Source organism: Schistocerca americana, chromosome 4 (genome assembly GCF_021461395.2).
Source record: "Schistocerca americana isolate TAMUIC-IGC-003095 chromosome 4, iqSchAmer2.1, whole genome shotgun sequence".
Lineage (NCBI taxonomy): Eukaryota > Metazoa > Arthropoda > Insecta > Orthoptera > Acrididae > Schistocerca > Schistocerca americana.
The window spans coordinates 504,972,451-504,992,204 of record NC_060122.1 but is presented as its reverse complement, the minus strand read 5'-3'; the positions used below and the strand labels follow the sequence as shown (position 1 = coordinate 504,992,204).

The 19,754-nt window shown below is 42.3% G+C and overlaps 1 long non-coding RNA gene across 1 annotated transcript in view; it reads left to right on the top strand.

Moving 5' to 3' along the window:
* Positions 1 to 19,537, top strand: part of LOC124613158 — a 46,362-nt gene extending 26,825 nt beyond the window's left edge. Inside the window, exon 3 of the long non-coding RNA XR_006979612.1 lies at positions 19,286 to 19,537. This is a non-coding gene — a long non-coding RNA (uncharacterized LOC124613158). The remainder of the gene's footprint in view (positions 1 to 19,285) is intronic.
* The last annotated feature ends 217 nt before the right edge of the window (positions 19,538 to 19,754 follow it).

Below are 19,754 nucleotides of genomic sequence, written 5' to 3'. Positions count from 1 at the left end.
ACCATACTGGTTAACAAAGATATTTGAAGTATCCAAGATTCTGCAGATGAATCCTGAAACTTACATTGTAAAGGATAACAAATGTAGTGAAACAACTGGAAGTTTTCCCACTTGAATTACAGAGAAGCATCGAACCAAGAGTGTTTCTCACAGAGAACATAAGACATCGAAGGAACAAGGCGCTGGGTTAATGGCTTTACTTCCCTTCATAGGACAACAGCCAGGTGGATGTCAGTGATCTGGTCTCAAACTGTGCAATAGCATAACATGCATGATAGGAAGCGCATCAGAGGTAGTGCCATTCTTGACAAGCTACTTGTAGAATGAAACATACCTCAGACCAGGAAAAATACTGGAAAAACGGCTAGCACATGGTGACAAGGAAAATGATCTGCTGGATAAAGCTTTCAAAGGATGCACTATTGCATATGCATCAAATAAAGATCGTCATGCTGCAGGTCAAAGATTACCTGATAAAGTCAAGCACATAGATGCAAGAAGAGAGCCCTTATAAATATCAGTTTGCTTAAGTTAGTGAAAAACAATCCATTCCCAAGTTTTGTGGTGTGTTTATGTGATACACTACCTAAGTCTATGTGGAATTGGAGAAATATGTGGAAAAACGGGCCAACCCTCAAATGTAAAAGCTTAGAGATAAGTGTTGCTATCTGTTGCTGGGTATGGGAACTATCAAAATTGAAACTAGTCTCACTCCTAAATATCACTTAGCTTTTACATTTGAAGGTTAGCCCATTTTTCGGCACATGTCTTCAATTGTAAATTAAAATGTTGTGAGGGGACCCAGAACTCACTGGGTGGCATATGTTAAAGAAATCTGAAATGGCATCTAGTACTTTGATTTATTCAGAGACGTAAGACCCCTTGAAGTATTACGCCACTGCTTTACCAGTAACCATATATCTATAATTTTCATTGCTACTAAAATTTCAGTACATACCTGTGTGAACCCCCCCCCCCCCCCCCCCCCCCCCCCGTACCGTAGGTACAACCACAACGGAGGGGTATCTGTTGAGAGGCCAGACAAACGTGTGGTTCCTGAAGAGGGACAGCAGCCTTTTCAGTAGTTGCAAGGGCAACAGTCTGGATGATTGACTGATCTGGCCTTGTAACAATAACCAAAACGGCCTTGCTGTGCTGGTACTGCGAACGGCTGAAAGCAAGGGGAAACTACGGCCATAATTTTTCCCCGAGGGCATGCAGCTTTACTGTATGATTAAATGATGATGGCGTCCTCTTGGGTAAAATATTCCGGAGGTAAAGTAGTCCCCCATTCGGATCTCCGGGCGGGGACTACTCAAGAGGATGTCGTTATCAGGAGAAAGAAAACTGGCGTTCTACGGATCGGAGCGTGGAATGTCAGGTCCCTTAATCGGGCAGGTAGGTTAGAAAATTTGAAAAGGGAAAGGGATAGGTTAAAGTTAGATATAGTGGGAATTAGTGAAGTTCGGTGGCAGGAGGAACAAGACTTCTGGTCAGGTGACTACAGGGTTAATAACACAAAATCAAATAGGGATAATGAAGGAGTAGGTTTAATAATGAATAGGAAAATAGGAATGCGGGTAAGCTACTACAAACAGCATAGTGAACGCATTATTGTTGCCAAGATAGATACGAAGCCCACACCTACTACAGTAGTACAAGTTTATATGCCAACTAGCTCTGCAGATGACGAAGAAATTGAAGAAATGTATGATGAAATAAAAGAAATTATTCAGGTAGTGAAGGGAGACGAAAATTTAATAGTCATGGGTGATTGGAATTCGAGTGTAGGAAAAGGGAGAGAAGGAAACGTAGTAGGTGAATATGGATTGGGGCTCAGAAATGAAAGAGGAAGCCGCCTGGTAGAATTTTGCACAGAGCACAACTTAATCATAACTAACACTTGGTTTAAGAATCATAATAGAAGGTTGTATACATGGAAGAATCCTGGAGATACTAAAAGGTATCAGATAGATTATATAATGGTAAGACAGAGATTTAGGAACCAGGTTTTAAATTGTAAGACATTTCCAGGGGCAGATGCGGACTCTGACCACAATCTATTGGTTATGACCTGTAGATTAAAACTGAAGAAACTGCAAAAAGTTGGGAATTTAAGGAGATGGGACCTGGATAAACTGAAAGAACCAGAGGTTGTACAGAATTTCAGGGAGAGCATAAGGGAACAATTGACAGGAATGGGGGAAAGAAATACAGTAGAAGAAGATTGGGTAGCTTTGAGGGATGTAGTAGTGAAGGCAGCACAGGATCAAGTAGGTAAAAAGACGAGGGCTAGTAGAAATCCTTGGGTAACAGAAGAAATATTGAATTTAATTGATGAAAGGAGAAAATATAAAAATGCAGTAAATGAAGCAGCCAGAAAGGAATACAAATGTCTCAAAAATGATATCGACAGGAAGTGCAAAATGGCTAAGCGGGGATAGCTAGAGGACAAATGTAAGGATGTAGAGGCTTATCTCACTAGGGGTAAGATAGATACTGCCTACAGGAAAATTAAAGAGACCTTTGGAGATAAGAGAACCACTTGTATGAACATCAAGAGCTCAGATGGAAACCCAGTTCTAAGCAAAGAAGGGAAAGCAGAAAGGTGGAAGGAGTATATAGAGGGTCTATACAAGGGCGATGTACTTGAGGACAATATAATGGAAATGGAAGAGGATGTAGATGAAGGTGAAATGGGAGATACGATACTGTGTGAAGAATTTGACAGAGCACTGAAAGGCCTGAGTCGAAACAAGGCCCCCAGCATAGACAACATTCCATTGGAACTACTGACGGCCTTGGGAGAACCAGTCCTGACAAAACTCTACCATCTGGTGAGCAAGATGTATGAAACAGGCGAAATACCCTCAGACTTCAAGAAGAATATAATAATTCCAATCCCAAAGAAAGCAGGAGTTGACAGATGTGAGAATTACCGAACAATCAGTTTAATAAGCCACAGCTGCAAAATACTAACACGAATTCTTTACAGACGAATGGAAAAACTAGTAGAAGCCGACCTCGGGGAAGATCAGTTTGGATTCCGTAGAAATACTGGAACACGTGAGACAATACTGACACTATGACTTATCTTAGAAGAAAGATTAAGGAAAGGCAAACCTACGTTTCTAGCATTTGTAGACTTAGAGAAAGCTTTTGGCAATGTTGACTGGAATACTCTCTTTCAATTTCTAAAGGTGGCAGGGGTAAAATACCGGGAGCGAAAGGCTATTTACAATTTGTACAGAAACCAGATGGCAGTTATAAGACTCGAGGGCCATGAAAGGGAAGCAGTGGTTGGGAAGGGAGTGAGACAGGGTTGTAGCCTCTCCCCGATGTTATTCAATCTGTATATTGAGCAAGCAGTAAAGGAAACAAAAGAAAAATTCGGAGTAGGTATTAAAATCCATGGAGAAGAAATAAAAACTTTGAGGTTCGCTGATGACATTGTAATTCTGTCAGAGACAGCAAAGGACTTGGAAGAGCAGTTGAACGGAATGGATGGTGTCTTGAAGGGAGGGTATAAGATGAACATCAACAAAAGCAAAACGAGGATAATGGAATGTAGTCGAATTAAGTCGGGTGATGTTGAGGGTATTGGATTGGGAAATGAGGCACTTAAAGTAGTAAAGGAGTTTTGCTATTTGGGGAGCAAAATAACTGATGATGGTCGAAGTAGAGAGGATATAAAATGTAGACTGGCAATGGCAAGGAAAGCGTTTCTGAAGAAGAGAAATTTGTTAACATCGAGTATAGATTTAAGTGTCAGGAAGTCATTTCTGAAAGTATTTGTATGGAGTGTAGCCATGTATGGAAGTGAAACACGGATGGTAAATAGTTTGGACAAGAAGAGAATAGAAGCTTTTGAAATGTGGTGCTACAGAAGAATGCTGAAGATTAGATGGGTAGATCACATAACTAATGAGGAGGTACTGAATAGGATTGGGGAGAAGAGGAGTTTATGGCACAACTTGACTAGAAGAAGGGATCGGATGGTAGGACATGTTCTGAGGCATCAAGGGATCACCAATTTAGTATTGGAGGGCAGCGTGGAGGGTAAAAATCGTAGGGGGAGACCAAGAGATGAATACACTAAGCAGATTCAGAAGGATGTAGGTTGCAGTAGGTACTGGGAGATGAAGAAGCTTGCGCAGGATAGAGTAGCATGGAGAGCTGCATCAAACCAGTCTCAGGACTGAAGACCACAACAACAACAACAACAACAACACAACAACCGGTGTGAACATTTATGTCTCATGTTCCTCCTGATGGCTGCAAAGAAGAATAATTGTATATAAAAACAATCATTACTCATCTGTTTCTCAGTTGAGCATCAGAAGCGATCTCTTACGCTCTGTCTTTAAAAGAGCAGTAACCAGCACTAAATGTGAATTTTTTTTTTAGCAGTTGAATTAAGCAATCAGGAGTGGAGTATTGCATTTATTGGACTGGAAGCTTACAACACCATTTCTAATACCACAGCATCAGACTGAAACAAAATCTAGGAAGTGGCTGAGTTGTAAAGTACCCCACAGTGCATATGACATTGATGATTTAAATGTATATTTAAAACATTCTGTATGAAGTATTGAGTTGAATGTGAATGAAAATACACTTAAAACAGAAGTAAGAAGAAACAAACTGTTGACAGAGAGGCTCAATAGTACTGCTATTAGGTTTCTCAGAGGAATAAATTTGCAACCAAATCCATATATATTTTACGAGTCAGCTCAATTAGTAGATATACTACATAACTTGCATTGAATCCAATATTGCAGTGAATTTGTATCTCACTGACAAATTGATTCACACAATCTGCCGGTTCTTCTCTACAGCTGGTCCAGGATATAAAATGATTGAGCCATGAATCAACACCATACACCACTGATCGACTGTTCAGGTATTAGAGCATCTCAGGTTGAAAATGCAGACAGAGACAGACCTCTTATTGACGTTTGTAGTGAAGAAATCATAATACACTTACACTTGAAGAGGATTGGCGTATGATATAATGCCACTGCACACAGACCCTCTTGTTCTCCTTTGCAAATTTGCAGATGCTTATGGTCACACACATTGATATAACCTCTGAAAGAATATGTAAATTTCTTGGCGTTTGTATTAAGTCACTGTGATATAACTGGAATGGCCGTTAGAAATAAAATTACAGCACAGTATCAGTCTCTTTCTGACGATGAGAAGGGAGGTTATCGTCAAACGCTTGAATATTATTTAAAGAATAATATCCAATTTTTATGTTTATTGAAGGTGATGGTTAAGGGGACATTTTCTTTTAGCAATGGCCGGTATCATACAACACTTGTGGAGAAACTGATTGATTACACAGTTTTTAGGAAATGTTTGGATGATGGGTACTGATGATTTTTATTATCTCCAATTTTTGTAGATATTTTCCTTGCAAAACATGACAGTAGAAAACAAAAAAAAGAATTATGACTGGTATTTAAAAGATTTTTATTCACAGAAGCTTACAAAAAAAAAGAAGAATATGTAGTTATGGAATCACACAAAACAGTGATTACACTAACACAACAATACAATTTGTGCAAGTTATTCACCACCTCTTTTTCCACTTGTAGTTCAAAATCTACAGGAGTGAGAGTAATAAAGTCTTGAGAAATATTTCTCCAAACTTTTACTAGCTCTACCACTAAATTCAAGGTCTTCAAAGTGAAGCCATGTGGCTCCTAGGCATTGCACTCCTACCTGAGCCCTCCTAGTGAAAGTATCCTAAAAGTTTGGTAGTGGAGGGCTGATTTAATCCTCATATTGTAACAACCTTCATCAGTTACAAACACAGCAGCAAGTCAAGTCTAATCTACAGGTTTACTCGTATGTACTCCACTTTCCCGATAGGTTATGCCATTTTGTTTTCGCTCCTGTAGTGGCATCCTATGGTGCTATGGCAAAAGGATTTTAATGTGTATTAGGTAGAGTCAATGAAGGATGATCCCTGCCTGCCAACTGCAGTCAGCTGCTAGCTAAAACAATCATTGTCTGCAGAGCTGTGACAATACTAAGATGCTACCATAGAGATGCACAAACTTACATTATGTCATTAGTTGAGGCAGATGTACAAAGCAACTGCACCAAGCCCAGGGATCTTTCATAGGATAGCAGACATGAATCTACAAACAAATAAAAATATATATAGTTTATTTTTTAAGTGTTAATCAAAATTTCATGACTATCATTCATGCAGAATGATGTTGCCACAGTTTCTAAATTCTTATCTATCGAAGCTACAATTTACATTGATTGATTGGTGGAATCTGCAGAGAATGACAGTACAAGTACTGGAGAAATTATTAGCAACTGGCAAAATTTTGTTTCTAAATGATGGATTTAAATATGGACATGTGTTCAGCACATTATTTATTCATCTGTTGGTACATCACATGTTTCAACACTGAAATGCATCTCACACTCAGAGAAAAAGACATTCTAATACCAACTGTGGCATGATGATCTTCGTTGATGATAAGGATGCTTCTTGTTGTTCAGTGGCCCAGTGGCCTGAAGAATGTGTTCCCTCTGTAGTAAGGCAGGCCAAACTCTTTGTCTTTAAATATGTCTGCTTGTGTCTGTATATGTGTGGATGGATATGTGTGTGTGTGCGCGCGAGTGTATACCCGTCCTTTTTTCCCCCTAAGGTAAGTCTTTCCGCTCCCGGGATTGGAATGACTCCTTACCCTCTCCCTTAAAACCCACTTCCTTTCGTCTTTCCCTCTCCTTCCCTCTTTCCTGATGAGGCAACAGTTTGTTGCGAAAGCTCGAATTTTGTGTGTATGTATGTGTCTGTCTGTGTTTCTATCGACCTGCCAGCGCTTTCGTATGGTAAGTCACATCATCTTTGTTTTTAAATATATAAAATATATATATTCATTTAGTTTCCTAAATGATTCTGGGTCTTTCTTATTAGTTTAACAGAAGTATTATCTGTAATAATGTATTTCCCTCAAAGCTCATTGCAAAGGCCACCAACTGGAATGTTTCCCCAGTGGCCAGAAATCTTAGTGTGACTACTAGTCTCTTATCAGAAAGAAAACACAAGTTGCACGCGCTTATTATGGAGGGCTCATTTTTGTATCTTTTCAGTAAATATCCATTTCAATGATGGTGAGAAGCTTTGAAAAATCTCCATCTCCTCTTCCACTCTAAAGAAATTATGAAATGAATCTTGATCCTGCAATTATGCGTTGAAGTATGTTATTTCAGAGTGATGGTAGTCAATGTAACCTCAAGAATATGGATAGTATGCTTGTGCAAAATGATGACAGATATATACACTCATGTTCAGAAAACCTTGAACAACTAGATACGGAACGTTAACATCCACAGAACATGTACATTAGTATGTTCTGCAGAAATGATTAGCATTTTGATCACCTCAGTTCAGCATGTGTCCTGTTGCCTAGTAGCCACAGGGTCCGTCCTGGGCCACGATATCATGTTCCATCCATGATGGCATTAATGCATATAAGGCACGAATGCCATCCTGTGGTATAGCCATCCATGCTGCATTCAGCTGGTTCCAAAGTTCATCTGTGGTGCTTGGCATTGGGTCACAGTGCTGCACCCATTGTTTCACCGTATCCCACACATTTTTGGTTGGTGACAAGTCTGATGATACGGCAGGCCAGGGAATAAAGATGAGATCCTGTGACACTAAGAAGGCTTGTGTTCATACAGCAACATGTGGGTGTACATTGTCTTCCTGAAAAATGCTGTCTGGGGTGTTGTGCAGAAAGGGTATGACTACGGATTGCAAAATGTCATTCACGTAGGTCACACTTGTCGCAGTACCCTGGACGTGCACTGTGCTTTGTGGCTGTACCCAACAGCACCCCACTCCATACCGGTAAGACCTTGAGTTGGCGCTGTATGTCTTGTGCGAATGCAGTCACCTTGCTGTCGCTCTCCCTGTCTGTGGTGAATCATAATGCAGCCATCATTTCAAACAGACAGAACCTGGATTCGTCTGAAAACGCTATCTGATCCCATTCCTCTCCCCAGTGACGTCGTCCCAAACACTATTGCCGTCTAGCATGTTTTTGCGCATGTGTTTTTTCGGAACATGAGTGCACTTTAATTATACTCAATTTAAAACCGAAAATAGGATGAAGATTCAATTGAGTTGATGAAAAACTTCTACTTGTATGTATCTCAAATAATTGTACAGCATTATGTTGTGTTCCTCCACCAGCAATTCGCAGTTCAAGCCCTCAACGAGTCCACAATCTTCCACATGATTTTCTCTGCTCTTCTTCGACAAGTAACATAACTATTTTATGCACGATTATTTTAATGAATAAACTTGGTGTCAACGCCCCAAATGCAAACAGGAAATGCCGCTGGAGAGCTCTGACGTCGCAAATAACGATGAGGAACTTATTCCGTGAAATGTAGCAGGTTGTTTCAGAGCTTGCAGCAACCACAACCAACATCACGTCTGGCATGCTTCGCGATGAGAAACGCGTCCCATTTGTTGACGGCTTCTTGTACAATGAGCGCCACATTGTGTTTAGCATTTTTCTTTATTATTATTATTATTATTATTATTATTATTATTATTATTAAAGGAGCAAGCTCAGATCCATCACCCGTTGCTAAGGTGGTGCAACTAAACTCTGACTCCATTTCAACCAAACACAAGCCGTGATGGTGGCAAGAAAGGGGGGGTTAGATGGTGGATGGCAGACATAGATCCAGTCATCCCAATGGGAAACTGCCATCTGTCGTCTCAGTGCTAACTTGCTGATTGCAGGCCTAGCCAAGGGCATACACTTTGCAGATCGTTTAATTTACACACCAACTTGTGAATTAATTAAAGTCTTTACTGTACATCAGTTGTGATTAAATTTGATAAAGCCTTTCAGGATAAGAATGGTTAAGTTTTGTATGAATTTCAGTTCCACGCTTGAAATAATTTGGGAAATATTCAAGATTACCAAAAAACTAAAGTTTTATAATTTACCATTAAAACCAACATCCTGACGCTTTAATATGTTTTTGACTTTTGTAAATACATCAGAGGATGTTACTACATCATTAATTAGACAGCATTTTGTTTAAGGTAGTGGAAGGAACATAAAGTTTTGGCTTTCAAACAGGAATCACTATTTTCAGTTTTTGACATTATTGTTTTATCTGATATGTTATCAGAGTGAGTGAGGATGTGAATAAAGCATCTAGGTACACAAGAATCTTGAGATTTTCTTTTTATATTTACCAAGGCCAATTTCTATTTGGAAGTTTAAACTGTGGAATTTACTTTTACGTGAAAATTTACTTGCTAGAGAGATGCTATAATTTTTCAGAATGTAAAATTCAGGTCTCTTAACAGTTTATTCACGTGTACTAGTTAATAAAACACTGAAGTATGTGATTTTGTGTTATGAAAAAAAAACGTACAAATGTATGTGAATTTATGTGATAGGAAGTAAAATCCTACAACCTTTATTCAGTGCAATAAAATCAACGAGGAGTATTTACACAAAACTGAAATAATTATATAATTCAGATGAAAATTTTCTAATGATTTATCCCCTTAATTTCAGCTGAAACATTAGGGTCCCAGAGATCACATCTCTAGTATTCGTTACAAAAAAGTCGTCTCGTAAGTTAAGGGTTAATTGCCGATACGAAAAAAAATCAATGATAGGTGATACTTTTGGCATGGCTAAGTGCTTGAAACTCCAGTGTGGTTCCCGCACTACAGCTCTCTCGTCACAGTCGCTCGCACAGTAACCGTAGGTATGTGGAATACCACGATATGGCTGCCCAAATCATCACAAAAGACCCATTATATTTCACTCTTGGGACGTAAACTCTACCAGAAGTTGGAAACAAGACTCATCCGATCAAATTACTTTCTTCTGTTGCCCCAAAGTCCAGGTTTTACGGCTTCAGAACAAAGTTCTCTAGTTTCGGGAATTCGCATCACTGATAAGTAGTTTTGGAATTTGCAGCTCTTCTTGCAATTCCCTCGTTATGAAGCTCCTTTCGTGTGGCTTTGTTGCGGACAGGGTTCGCGAGTACGATAGTCAGTCGTGCAGGGAATTTTGCAGCTGCCGTCCTCATTTTCCGCCACAATCCTTTTCAATGACCTGCCGTCACGATCACTTAATAGACCCTTGTTGTCCATGCTGAGAGTTAACGGACGATGTTTCTCCACTTTCCCCGCATTCAGTGTAATTCTTCCATACGATGCCTCTTGAAACATCAAACGCTTCGGCTGTCTTGATTATGGAAGCATCCACCATACGGGCACCAACAAGCTACCCACGTTCGAATTCGCTTAGCTCCGACATAATGCACTCAAAACCACACGGAACGCTATTCTGACCGCGACTGACACTTGCAGTGTATCGAGGACATGGCGCAGGTACAAATACAATAGGCTTGGCTAGCATCTGCATTTATGTTCAAGCAGGCATTTCTCGCGGCGTTTCCACCTTTTTGTTCAATCCCTGTAAAAATTTTGACACTACTTATTTATCGGTGTATTCATCCTGTGCATTAAAAAAAAGAAAAGAAACTAGGCGGATATCAACATGTCAGACTGGCCCATTCCTTTGTGAAGTGGAAGATCTTCATAAAATAAACATTGTTTTGAAGTATAGGACAGCAATGTGTTTCTTAGCTTTATGTAATTAAAGGGCCAGTTACGACAGTTACATCACATGCTGTATACTCATTTGTGGTATCGCGATGTAGTTTATTCCTGTTTCCCACACACACACATTAACGTGGTTTTGGAGAAAAAGAACCGGAGCGCCAGAAGTTTCCGTATTTATTTCCGTGCCTTTTGTCGGCAGCGGATATTGAGCAATGGCTATGGTCAGTGAAAAGTGCTCACGCTGAGATTTCTGGCGACTGTGCTGCGCAGCAACTGTGGCCCACGAAGTTTTCCATTATTTACTCTGCGCGGCTGTGGCTACATGGCACGACTAAAGTCTGTGATTACATTTCTAAAAATAGTAGTTAAGATAAACACCATTAAGTATCTCTAATTTCCTCCCCACGAAGTCTTGGGCCAGTTCATCTATCAGCTACCGCACGTTTAGCACAGAGGCAGAAATTTAATTCACACGGGATATCTAATGCCATGCGAGTATTACTCCGCAGTAGTAGCGTGATCGAAAATAAAGACCCTTGCTCAGTTAAGGCTAAATAGTCTACAATAACAAAGTAGTCATAAATCGATCCTCTTTACCAAGTCGCGATTTTTACACTCAAGCACCGTAAAGTACTAGAACATTAATACTCCATAAGTTAAACACTACCGGGAAAATTGGGAAACTGGAAAGTTGGGCAGATGACTATATGTGATAAACTGGGGCTACTTGCCGGCTCGCTCAATTAAGCTATCCCAACGCACTTTCCCGACCGACTCAAATCTATGGCGTTACCGAGGGCTTGGCGAGGTAGGTCTCCGCAAAGGGGGCAGGCACAAAGGAGGCGGAGAAATTAATTGGAAAAAGAAAGAAAGAAAAAAAAAACATAGAACCACGGTTTAAGAATTAACATGGAGAGGTATGGAAGTTCTCCTACCCCTCGTGTTCCTGTCTTCCGCCTAGGAGAAGATAACTTTCCTTCGGCCTGCAACTACAAGGGGCGTTCAATAAGTAATGAAACAATTCTTATTTTTCTTGGCCAATTTCGCTTGAAAAAAAGTGCGGAATCTATACTGGGACTTCGTGGAGTATTCCCGCTTCGGCCCCTACAGTTTCATAGCAGTTCCGACACGTGGCGGTGCTATGTGTAGCCTTCAAAATGGTGTCTGTAACGGAGGTGCGTTCCAAGCAGAGAGCTGTTAATGAGTTCTTTTGGCGGAAAACCAGATCATCGCAGATACTCATAGGCGCATGCAGAATGTCGACAGAGACCTGGCTGTGAACAAAAGCACATTGAGTCGTTAGGCGATGAGTCTGTCATCATCGCAACAAGGTCACACAAACTTAACGATCTCCTGCGTGCAGGCCGGCCACACACAGCTGTGACGCCTGCAGTGTTGCAACGTGCGGACACTCGTCCGAGGTGATCGACGGATCACAGTAAAACATCTTGCTGCTCAACTGAACGTCTCTGTTGGTAGCGCTGACATACTCGTCCACCAGTTAATGTACTCAAATGTGTGCGCCTAACAAAAGACCATAAAGAGCAACGAAGGGCCATCTGTGCGGAACTGCTCGTGCACTACGAGGTTATCTCGACAATTTTTTGTCGAACATAGTCTCAGACGATGAAGTATGCGTTCGTCACTTCGAACTGGAAACAAAAATGGCAATTCTTAGAGTGGCGCCATACCACCTACTACTACTACTACTACTACTACTACTACAATTACTACTACTCCTCGGCTCTACAGCCCTTGGAGGGCCTTGGCCTGCATCACAATATCCTGCCATTCTATCCGATCCATGGCTTTCCGTCTCCATCCTCTGACAACCAGCTTTTTCATGTCTTCTTCAACTCCATCCACCCATCTCTTTCTGGGGCGTCCGCTACGGTCGCAGGTTCGAATCCTGCCTCGGGCATGGATGTGTGTGATGTCCTTAGGTTAGTTAGATTTAAGTAGTTCTAAGTTCTAGGGGACTGATGACCACAGATGTTAAGTCCCCTAGTGCTCAGAGCCATTTGAACCATTTTTTCTGGGGCGTCCCCTCCGCCGTGTGCCTCCAGCCTTGCCATCAAAAATCCTCTTACATGCTCTGTCTTCTTCCATTCTGACCACGTGCCCTGCCCACCGCAGTCTTCTTATTTTAATGGTAGGCTCCGCACATTCCATGTTCATATGTACATATCTCTCGTAATTTTTTTGTTCGCTGGGGTCGTCATCGAAATATCTGTCCGGCTTATTCCTTTGCTAGCATTCGCAACAATTGATGTTTTACAGAGGGAGATTGTTAACCTTCCGCCCAACCATTTGGGAGGTAGCTCCTTACAGCTCGCAGGGTAGCTGGCTCCATGTTCAGGAGAGCATCCTTAGCCTTTGTAGATCCCTCTACCAACTGCAAGGCAGCAGGTGATTTGTATTGGGTTTACTCCCTTAGGGAGACTGGCTTCACCACGCCTCTAGAGCCCTCCCTGCCCTATCGTGTAGGATGTTAAGAATGATAGGGGAGAGGGATAGGCTTAGGATAGGATCGGACAGGAGACAGGTCGTTGTGGGACACACTTCGTCTGGCTCCTCCCCATCGGCCTGCCCGGCATGGGTGGCCCTGCTTGTGGCTATGCTACCGCGGGCATAGCCCTCTGGATCCAGAGCGCACAAACCTCCTCTCCCGCACTGACAGTGCTACGTTAAGGCGGGTCCCCTGATGAGGCCATACCACCTACCCTCCGAAGAAAAAGTTCAAAGCTGCACCCTCAGCCAGCAAAGTCTTCTGGGACTCTGAAGGGGTTATTCTGTTTGATGTTCTCCCTCAAAGTACAAGGATCAATTCTGAAGCGTATTGTGCTACCCTTACGAAACTGAAGAAACGAATTCACCATGTTCGTCGCCACCAAAATACAAATGAACTCCTGTTTCTCCATGAGATCGCAAAACCTCACACAAGGCTGTGGACCCGAGATGAGCTCACAAACTTCAGTGGACTGTTCTTCCTCGTCTACCCTACAGCCTCAATCCTACACCTTCCGGCTTCCATTTCTTTGGCCCAATGAGGGGTGTACTCCGCAGGAAGCAGTACGTGGATAATGGGGAGATGACTGATGCCGCAAGACGTAGGCTTCTGCGACCACCAGTAGAATGGTACCATGTGGGCCTACGGGACCTCCTAGTAAGAAGCCGTAAAGCAGTCGTATTGAACGGAGATTATGTTGGAAAATAGGGTTTTGTTGCAGAATAGAAGGGAATAACATGATGTATTGGTATACTGTATAAAATCAACTTGTTTTCAGATTTAAAAAAAATTGTTGCGTTACTTATTGAACGCCACTTCTTTAAAGGCACGCTGCGTACAGTGTTATTTCAGTAGTGTAATTTCGACCAAGCAGCTTCTTACAGAAACGACCACTACTCAACAGGCGTCTGTATTTAACATGTTTTATGTGGTAGCAGTGTACGTGGTTCACACAGCTACCGCCTACGCTGCTCGCTTATATTCAACAATGAAGTTCGAGTTGCAACCTCGCTATGATATTGTAGAATAGCGAAGGTCAGTAAGCGGGTGCCGAAATCAGATAGCCTATATTTCTGACGACTGAGGACTAGAGGAAGCACGCAAAAACGGTAAGGGGATATTTAATTTACTTGCCCCAACAGAAAGGACTTTTGTTGTCCTGTTTACTTACTAAAAAGAATTCAAGACCGAGCCTTCAGATTAATAATATTACGGAAATTGTTAGTCGTTACGCCTACAGACAGCTGCACTCTCTGCATGTAAGATGAATCAATCTCCGTGTAAACAAACCTACACTCTGCCATTAATTTTGACAGTAAGTATACGGAGACTAATTGTATCTCAAACGACCGATAATTATCTACTTAGTGCTATTAAGGTACCGTAGATTACATTGTTACACTATGTGATCAAAAGTACCCGGGCACGTGGCTGAAAAATGACTTACAAGTTCGTGGCGCCCTCCATCGATTATGCTGGAATTCAGTATGGAGTTGGCCCACCCTTAGCCTTGTTGGCAGCTTCCACTCTCGCAAGCATACGTTCAGCCAGGTGCTGAAAGGTTTCTTGGAGAATGGCATCCCATTCTTCACGGAGTGATGCACTGAGGAGAGGTACCGACGTCGGTCGGTGAGGCCTGGCACGAAGTCGGCGTTCCGAAACATCCCAAAGGTGTTCTATGGGATTCAGTTCAGGACTCTGTGCAGGCTAGTCCATTACAGGGATGTTACTGTCGTGTAACCACTGCGCCACAGGCCGTGCATTATGAACAGGTGCTCGCTCGAGTTGAAAAATGCAATCGCCATCCCCAACTTGCTCTTCAACAGTGGGAAGCAAAATGGTGCTTAAAATAGCAATGTAGGCCTGTGATGTGATAGTGGCACGCAAAACAACAAAGGGTGCAGGCCACCTCCAAGAAAAACTCGACCACACCATTACACAACCGCCTCCGAATTTTATGGTTGGCACTACACCCGCTGGCAGATCACGTTCACAGAGCATTCGCCATACCCACACCCTGCCATCAGATCGCCACATTCGTCCCCCACACAACGTTTTCCCACTGTTCAATCGTCCAATGTTTACGCTCCTTGCACCAAGCGAGGCGTCTTTTGGTATTTACCAGCGTGACTGTGACTTATGAGCAGGCGCTCGACCATGAAATCCAGGTTTTCTCACCTTCCGCCTAACTGTCTTAGTATTTGCAGTGGACCCTAATGGAGTTTGGAATTCTTGTGTGATGATCTGGATAGATGTCTGGCTATTACACATTACAACCGTCTTCAACTGTCGGCAGCCTCTGTCAGTCAACAGACGAGGTTGGCCTGTACGCTTTTGTGCTGTACATGTTACTTCACGATTCCACTTCACTGTCACATCGGAAACAGTGGACTAGGGATGTTTAGGAGTGTGGAAATCTAGCAGACAGACGTATGACACAAGTGACACCCAATCAGCTGACCACGTTCAAAGTCGGTGAGTTTTGCGGAGCGTCCCATTCTGCTCTCTCACGATGTCAAATGACTACGTTCAGAGTCAACTGCTAGAGTCTGCACCATTCATCAACACTCTGCAGGTCGTTCTGCAAATTCTTACTACCTTCCGGCGTTGCTACTTTGGTATAGACAACTGCATCATCTGCGAATAGCCTTAAAGAGCATCCGACGTTTTCTGCTAGATCATTTATATATATTGTAAACAGCAACGGTTCCTATCACACTTCCCTGTAGTACTCCGGAATAACCTTTACATCTGTAGATTTAGTTTCGTTAAGAGCGACGTGTTGAGTTCTGTCTGCTAGGAAGTCTTGAATCCAATCGCAGGTATGCTCCGATACTCCGCCAGCTCGTATTTTTTTCATTAAACGGCATTGCGGGACGGTGTCAAAAGCCTTACTGAAATCAAGGAACACGGCACCAACCTGAGCGCCGTTGTCCACTGCGCTGTTCAAGTGGCTCTGAGCACTATGGGACTTAACTTCCGAGGTCATCAGCCCCCTAGAACTTAGAACTACTTAAACCTAACTAACCTAAGAGCATCACACACATCCATGCCCGAGGCAGGATTCGCACCTGCGACCTTAGCGGTCGCGCGGTTCCAGACTGTAGCGCCTAGAACCGCTCGCCCACTCCGGCCGACACACTGCGCGTGCGTCTCATGGAGGAACAGAGCGAGCTGAGTTTCGTAGGATCTCTGTTTGCGGAATTCATGTTGATTCTTATGGAACAGATGTTCATTTTTCCAAAAACGTCATAATTCTTGAGCATAAAACCTGTTCCATAATTCTACAACAGATTGACGTCAACGATATAGGTCTATAATTAAGTGGATCTGTCTTACGGCCTTTCTTAAAATTGAAAATGACCTGTTCTTTTTACCAGTCATTAGGTACCTTTCGTTGCTCAAGCGATCTACGATAAATTACTGCTAGAAGAGGAGCAAGTTCTTTCGCTTAATCTTTATAGAATCTTATAGGTATCTCATCTGTTCATGAAGCCTTTCCACTACGACTAAGCGGTTGTAGCTTTTTTTTTTTTCAATTCTCGATCGGTTATCTCAATATTTGCCATTTCGACGTTCGTACGACGATTGAAAGGAGGGACAGAGTTACGATCTTCCGCGGTGAAACAACTTCGGAAGACCGAATTCAGTATGTCGGCCTTCTCTCTGTTATCTTCTGTTTAGGCGCCGGTGTGGTCGCAGAGAGAATGAATAGATGATTTTGACCCACTTACTGATTTTACATACGACCAAAATCTCTTACGTTTTTTACTCAGGTCGGTTGACCACATCTTACTTTCGAAGTCATTGAACCATTCTCCCTCACTGATCTCCTCATGCTCATTTTCGCTTCGTTCAACTTCTGTTTGTCAGCTTGGTTTTTACTTCTCTTGAATCTGAGATGAAGTGCTGTTTGTTTATGTAGCGCTTTTCTAACACTGCTGTTAAACCATGGTGGATCTTTCCCATCCCTTAAAACCTTACTTTGAACATATTTGTCTAGAGCGTATTGAATAATGCCTTTGAATTTTTTCCATTTGTTCTCCACATCTTCGTTCTCATTGCCGAACATTTGATGCTGACTGCTGAGATATTCTGAAATTTGTAGCCTGTCATCCTTGCTGAGCAAATATATCTTCCTTCCTTTCTTCACATGCCTTGTAGGACCCGTCGTCATAGATGTTGTCACAGCCTTGTGATCACTGATACCTTCCTCTATGTTAACTGATTCGATAAGTTCAGTCCTATTTGTTACCAGGAGGTCTAAGACGTTATCCTCACGGGTTGGTTCTCTAACTATCTGCTCAAGGTAATTTTCGGACAAGACATCGAGAACAATGCCACACGATTCCCTATCTGTGGCACCAGTTTTGATGGCACCAGTTTTGACGGCATAACTCTCCCAATCTATACCTGGCAAGTTGAAGTCACCCCTATTACAACGGCATGATCAGGAAAATTACTAATAATATTCTATAAGTTTTGTCTCAAGCGCTCTATGACTACAGATCCTAACCCAAGTGGTCTATAAAAGCATCCGATCACCATATTTGACCGTTCTTTGATACTCAGTTTCATCCAGATTAATTCACATTCGGAATCCGTGATAAACTCGCTAGAATTTATCCAATTTTTTGCTGCAATAAACACGTCGCCACCATTGCCGACTAACCTATTCTTACGATAAACATTCCAGTCTGAACTTAGGATTTCGTTGTCAAAGACGTCTGGTTTCAACCAGCTTTCTGTTCCCAATACTATCTGTGCGTTATAACCGTCAGTAAGCGATACTAATTCTGGGACCTTTCCTTGGATGCTCCTTCAATTTACTAAAATCATATTAATCTTTTCTAAGTCTGATCTGCGAGGATCAAGATTCTCTGATGTCGCTGTGGCTGATTTAACAGGCAAATCGTCTTTGCTCCCAAGGGAGGAGTCCTCTAACCCAAAAAAGCCCCATGTGCACGCCACCCGTACTCCGCTACCCTAGTAGCCACTTTCTGCGTGTAGTGCACGCCTGACCTATTAACGGGAACCCTCCAATTCTGCACCCGATAGCGGAAGACGAGAAATTCGCATCCGATACCGCCGCAGAGCCGGTTGCTGCTCCAAACCAGATGACCGCGACCAATCCTGGTTACGATGCTACAAATAGACAGCTTAGCCTGCAACCCGCGTCCGTTGCTAGTTGCCTTCACCAAGTCTGGCAGCAGCTGAAAGGAGCCGAGGGTGGCTTCAGAACCCATGCGGTAGGCGTCTTTCGTGCCGACATGTGCCACTACATGCAGCCGGTTGCACCCAGTGCGCTCGTTAGCCGCCTGCAGGGCCTCCTCCTCATCACGGATGAGACCTCCCGGCAAACATACTGAACGCACACTGGAATTCTTTCCTGCCTTGCCTATTATCTCCCTGAGGGGCACCATCACCTGCCTAACATAGGAGCTCCCAATGACTAGCATACCCACCCTCTGTACTTGTCCGGACAGGACAGGAAAATCGACCGCTGGCCCAACAGGAGAGGCATCCCGTGCTGGCTCAGAGCTATCATCAACACAAGGGTAACAACTCGTACCTGTTGCTAAGACGTAGGGAGCCAGCATGATACGGTGACTGATATATCCGAGCAAGACACAGAATTTATTCCAGACTTCAAGTTTCCAATACATCCAACATACATACCAATTGTCGAGACACCAGCATTGCTTAGTGCACCTGACAGATCGAAGCAGAAATCAATTCAGTAGGTGGAACTGTTTCCAGAGCTCGAGTTGCCACTATCGCCAATGTCTGCACTACTCGTCAAGCCATTGCCATGATTTAATGCAGCTGTGAAAGTGGTGTTATTTGCTGCAGTGTACAAGTTGAATGAGAAAAATAGTAAATGTGTAGTTGTAGGCATCTCCTAAGATCATTAGTTAAATTTTTGAAAATCCGCGATTTCGTGGCATAAAAGTAGAGCTTTCAGACTATGAATGGTATCAGTTACATCAGAATTCAACACAAACAACTGCTATGTTCAATGCTCAAATGCCTTCAGTGTTACTTGGTTGTCATAGAATATGTGTTGGAGCTATCTAAGAACAGAAAAAATGTGCAACGATAAGAATTACAAACAATGCATTCATTTTCAGGAATCTACATTCAAGGTAGCTCAGTCATCCAGAGTGTGGTGTATGAGCAGGTCGAATGGTGCTCATATGTATATGAAGTTATTGGAAATGTACTGCACGCACACACAAAGTATACTTCAGAGGAAATATTTGTCACGAATTTCGATGTGTCCTGCGCTGCAGTACACAGCATGTATGATGCATCTGCATCATGACTACCTAATGTTGCTAGAGAATTACGAGCATATTCACATTTGTTTGTGTGCCCTATTACCTCAGACAAAAAAAAAAAAAAAAAAAAAAAAAAAAAAAAAAAAAAAAAAAAAACAGTGAAAATAAATGAGTATTTATCTCTCTAACTGTGTTTCATTTGATCAAAAACCTCAAACATGCCACTTTCCCTACGTATTAAATTTGCGCAAAATTCAAATTTTTGTGAGAAATTCAAAAATATCCTGGCTTTCCCCCCACTCCTACGGTGTCACTCGAA